Source organism: Apodemus sylvaticus, chromosome 18, assembly GCF_947179515.1.
Source record: "Apodemus sylvaticus chromosome 18, mApoSyl1.1, whole genome shotgun sequence".
Lineage (NCBI taxonomy): Eukaryota > Metazoa > Chordata > Mammalia > Rodentia > Muridae > Apodemus > Apodemus sylvaticus.
This window is the reverse complement of record NC_067489.1, coordinates 59,275,049-59,280,949: the sequence shown is the minus strand read 5'-3', so window position 1 is coordinate 59,280,949 and position 5,901 is coordinate 59,275,049. Positions and strand designations below refer to the sequence as shown.

General features: G+C 39.8%; 1 pseudogene; it reads left to right on the top strand.

Moving 5' to 3' along the window:
* Nucleotides 1–680: 680 nt before the first annotated feature.
* Nucleotides 681–2,471, top strand: LOC127669026 (lysine--tRNA ligase-like; annotated as a pseudogene).
* The last annotated feature ends 3,430 nt before the right edge of the window (nt 2,472–5,901 follow it).

Sequence of the window (5,901 nt, the reverse complement as noted above, 5' to 3'; positions counted from 1 at the left end):
TATCAGACTTTCTGGGATTCCAAAAATTGAACTCATATCGCACTGATTTGGTGACAACCATCTCTACCCAATGGAACATCTTGCTGATCCAAGATTCCAAGATTTTAGTATTTTTTTAGAGCACTAATTTTCTTGAGCTGAATCCAAATTTCGTGCTGTGTACACATCAGTCTTTAAGATTTCTTGCTGACTGGATTACTAGACTATAATTTCTTAAAGTTTCCTCTTCAAAATTTAAACTTGTAGATAAATTGCTGAGTTATAGTTTTTCTTTTTCTTTATATAAAAGAATTACCAGTAGCAGCTTAAGTAGGTGTTTGGGACATTCTGTCAAGAGTGAAAATGAAAAGATGGAATAATTAGCCATCAAATATTTAAACTGCTACAGAAGAATTCCATATAGTGCAGCCATGTGCCGGAGCTTAACTTTTAATAGCCAAAATGTGGATTAAATCCTGTTAAATCTATTGCTAGGAGAATGGGTTAAAACATTATGTGTAGATATGATGAAATAGCATTCAGTCTTAAACAGGAAGGAAACTCTGACATAATTTTGGCTGCAATGTTAAGTGAAATAAGCCGATTACCAAAAGGAGAAATCATGTAAGAATCTTCTTATATGACACACTTGGAGTGGTTCGTTGAACCTAGAAGAGTATGGGAGTGGGAGTCTGGGAGAGATGGCCACACTGCGAGAGAGTGAAATCAAAGCGGATGGTAAACCAAAACTAAGCAAGAATGAACTAAAGAGACATCTGAAATCTGAGAAAAAAGTACCAAGGAGAGAGGCCCAGCATGAGAATGAGCTCAGTTAGGAACAGCTAAGCCAGGCTGCTGCTGCTGCTGCTGCTGCTGCCCACACCAACCACACTACCAACAATGATGTGGGTGCTGAGGAGAAGACTCTGGACCCAAACCAATACTCTAAGAACCATAGTCAAGCAGTTCACCAGCCAAAGGTCAGCGGGGAGAACCGGTACCCACACAAGTTCCATGTGGACACCCCACTCTCTCGGTTTATCCAAGAATATAGTCACCTGCAGCCAGTGGACCTGACTGATATTAAAAGTGGTAGCTTGGATCCATGAGTTTTTCTTGGGGAAAGAATATCTTCTATGACATTCAAGCCAGGGAGTCAAGTTACAAGTCATGGCCAACTCCAGGAAGTATAAATCAGAGGAAGAGTTTGTTCATATTAATAACAAACTGCACCAGGGAGACATAATCAGAGTTCAGGGGAATCCCAGGAAAACCAAGAAGGGTAAATTGAGCATCATCTCCTGTAAAAAATCACACTTTATATCTTTGCTTGCAAATGTTGCCTCATCTTCACTGTATCCTCAAAGACAAGGAAACAAGCTATCTTCAGAGATACTTAGACTTGATACGGAATGACTTTGTGAGACAGAAATTTATCATCTGCCCTAAGACCATCGCACATATAAGGGATTTCTTGGATGAGCTGGGATTCCTAGAGATCAAAATTCTCATGATGAGCATCATTCCAGGGTGAGCTGTGGCCAAGCCTTTCATCACCTGTCACAATGAACTGGACATGAACTTATTATCTATGAGAATTGCTCTAGAACTCTACTATACGATGCTGGTGGTTGGTAGCATTGACCAGGTGTGTGAAATTGGTCACCAGTTCCAGAATGAAGATATTGATTTGACTCACGATCCTAAGTTTACCATCTCTAAGTGCTACATCATCTATGCAGATGATCATGACCTCATGGAAAGTGCAGAGAAGATGCTATCCGGGTACTTTGGAAAGCATATAGGCAATTACCACCAAGATAACCTACCACCCAAATGGGCCAGAAAACCAAGCCTATGGATTGACTCACCCCACCTTTCCTAAGAATTAGCCTTGTAGAAAAGCTTGAGACAGCCCTAGGAGTGAAGCTGCCAGAAACTAGTCTCTTTAAAACTGAAGAAATTCAAAAACATCTTGGTATTTGTGTTGCAAAAGCTGTCGAATGCCCACCATCTTCTACCACAGCCAGAGTCCTTGATGAGCTTGTTGGAGAGTTCCTGAGAGTGACATGCATCAGTTCTACATACATCTGTGATCACCCACAGATTATGAGACCTTTGTTCAAATGGTACTGCTCCAAAGAGGCTCTAACTGAACAAGCTATTTGACATAAAGAAGGAAATGTGCAGTACCTACACTGAGCTCAAAGATCTCACGCAGCAGCAACGTCTGTTTAAAGAATCGGCCAAGGCCAGGGCTGCTGGTGATAATGAAGCTATGTTCCTAGATGGGAACTTCTCTACTGCCCTGAAACACTGGTTGTGCTCAACAGCTGGCTGAGACATGGGTATCAGTCAAATTGGCATTTTCTCACAGATTCCAACAATATCATGGAAGGACTTCTGTCTCCTGCTATGACACTTGAAGAAAAGAAGGAAACCACGTGACTGCTGAAACCCCAGAAAGCAGTGTGGCCAGCCCCTGTGTCTAGAAGATACACTCAACTCTGGTGTCTCTGCATGTCAACAGAAGATCTTGTCTGAGGGGTTCATGTGTAGTGTTGTCCTCTGGGCACTGCAGTCCAACTGCCACAGAGAGAAGAATTAAAGAGCCTCTTTGTATTCCTTGTTACTTCATAAGCCATTTCTCTTTTTACCTAGAAGAAAGAAAGAAAGAAAGACAGTGATGATTATGAGGTTGAGTTATTAACAATGCCAGGTAGCTAGAGAACCTCCATTTTGAAAAATGGAATGAGTTTGGAAATGAAGAGTGGTGGTGGTGGCACAGTGGTACAGCCATACCCAGTACCATTGAATTGCACATTTAACACGAGTAAAATGGGAATTTTACATTGTGTATATTTATCACATTAAATATATCTGCATCAGAAGAGAGTATTCTTTTTTAAATGAGCCTATTGGTGTTCTGTTTAGGAAATTTTCCCCTGTGCGCATATGCTCAAGGCTCTTCTAATAGTTTTTCTATTAGTTTTAGTGTATCTGATTTTATGTGGAGGTCCTTTATCCACTTGGACTTGAGCTTAGTACAAGGAGATAAGAATGGATCAATTTTCATTCTTCAGCATGCTAACCACCAGTTGAACCAGTACCATTTGTTAAAAAGGCTGTCTTTTTTCTACTGGGTGGTTTTAGCTCCTTTGTCAAAGATCAAGTAACCATAAGTGTGTGGGTTCATTTCTGGGTCTTTAGTTCTATTCCATTTATCTACCTGCCTGTCACTTTACCAATACCGGCAGTTTTTAACATTATTGCTCTGTACTGCTGGAGGTCCTGGATACTGATTCACCCAGAAATTCTTTTACTGTTGAGAATAGTTTTAGCTATCCTGGGTGTTTTGTTATTCCAGATGAATTTGAGAATTGCTCTTTCTAACTCGTTGAGTTGGAATTTTGATGGGGATTGCATTGAATCCATAGATTACTTTTAGCAAGATGGCCATTTTTACTATATTAATCCTGCCAACCCAAAAGCATGGGAGATCTTTCTATCTTTTGAGGTCTTCTTTAATTTCTTTCTTCAGAGATATGAAGTTCTTGTCATACAGATCTTTCACTTGTTTGGTTAGAGTCACACCAAGATACTTTATATTGTTTGTAACTATTATGAAGGGTGTCATTTCCCTAATTTCTTTTTCAGCCTGTTTATCCTTTGAGTATAGGAAGGCTACTGATTTGTTTGAGTTAATTTTATATCCGGCCACTTTGCCAAGTTGTTTATCAGCTGTAGGAATTCTCTGGTGGAGTTTTTTGGGTCGCTTAAGTATATTATCATATCATCTGTAAATAGTGATAATTTGACTTCTTCCTTACCAATTTGTATCCCTTTGACCTCCTTATGTTGTCTAATTGCTCTAGCTAGAACTTCAAGTTCTATATTGAATAGATCTGGAGAGAGAGGGCAGTCATGTCTAGTCCTTGATTTTAGTGGTATTGCTTCAAGTTTCTCTCCATTTAATTTGATGTTGGCTACTGGTTTGCTGTATATTGCTTTTACTATATTTTGGTATGGGCCTTGAATTCCTGATCTTTCCAAGACTTTTAACATGAAAGGATGCTGAATTTTGTCAAATGCTTTTTCAGCATTTAATGAAATGACCATGTTTTTTTTTTCCTTTTAGTTTGTTTATGTAGTGGATTACATTGATGGATTTTCATATATTGAACCATCCCTGTATCCCTGGGATGAAGCCTACTTGATCATAGTGAATAATCATTTTGATGTGTTCTTGGATTCAGTTCTAAGAATTTTATTGAACATTTCTGCATTGATATTCATAAGGGAAATTGGTCTGAAGTTCTCTTTCTTTGTTGGATCTTTGTGTGGTTTTGGTATCAGCAAAATTGTGGCTTCATAGAACAAGTTGGGTAGTGTTCCTTCTGTTTCTATTTTGTGGAATGGTTTGACAAGTATTGGTGTTAGGTCTTCTTTGAAGGTCTGATAGAATTCTGCACTAAAACCACCTGGTCCTGTGTTTTTTGATTTGGGGGTTTTGTTTGTTTGTTTTTGTTTGGGACACTTTCAATGATTGCTTCTATTTCTTTAGGGGTTATGGGACTGTTTAGATCTATCTGATCCTGATTTAACTTTGGTATTTGGCATCTGTGTAAAAGATTGTCTATTTCATCCAGATTTTCCAGTTGTGTTAAGTATAGGCTTTTGTAGTAGGATTTTTTGAATTCTGATGATTTTTGAATTTCCTCAGTTTTTGTTGTTGTATCTCCCTTTTAATTTCTGATTTTGTTACTACACCCAGTACCCTCAGAACTCCCAAAGACAAAACCATCAACCAAAGAATACGCATGGAGTTACCTATGGCTCCAGATGCATAGACAGCAGAGGATGGCCTTAATGGACATCAAAAAGAGGAGAGGACCCTGGTCCTTGAAAGGCTCAATGCAGCAGTGTAGGGGAATACTAGGACAGGGAACCGGAAGTGGGTTGACTGGGGAATAGGGGGAAGGGAGATGGGTTATGGGATTTTTGGGGGGGGGAGTAGACAAGGGAAGGAGACAACATTTGCAATGTAAATTAAAAATATATAAAATATATCAAATAAAAAATGTGCCTATAGTTCACCTTGGGTATTTGGGCCTTTATAGTATATGTATAAAAGCTAAAAGCCTGAGGAGAAAAGGTGTGCTAACCAAAACTAGAGTCCTTTATTGTGTGTGCATGTGTGTGAGTGTTCATGGGTGTATATGTGTATTCATGGATGTGAGTGTGCTCGTGTAGGTACATACATGTGTATGTGTATGCATGTGTGTACATGTGCCCATGCATGCATGTGTGTGTGTTTGTGTGTGTGTGTGTGTGTGTGTGTTATACATGGGAACACTTGTGTGTAAGAGTGTTTTGTATTTTGTACCTGTGTAAGCCAGAGAAAGGATGTTGGGTAACCTGGTTGACCCCTCTGTCTTCTTTCCTTGAGATAGAGTCTAATTTTTCTGAACCTGGAGCTTACCATTTCTGTCTCAATGACTAAAGACAGCCCTAACATCTTCCTGTCTCAGGGTTACAGCCATACGAGCTGTGTCTGGCTTTTATATAAATTTGGAGGACAGTATTTCAGGTCTTTGTTCTTGTTTGGGCATTTATTCTTACCCACTGAGCCAAGCACCCAGTCCCTCTATGTCTTTTCTGATTCAGTCTCCAACACAGTGAGCCCCATGGTTCTGCTTGCCAATCAAGCCTGCAACACCCCTTGACCTAGCTTGCCCATCACCCTTGTAACCATCAGCTTAGGCTGTCATTGTGCGACAGTTGGCCTAACCCAGAGCCATAACAATCCCGGGTAACCTTTATAGTTATCAAATGGAGGAGCTAGGGCTAAGAGAAGATATTGTTCTAATGCCATGGTTCCTTAGGTAGGAAAACAGGGGTATAAATGCAAAGCTTCCTCTT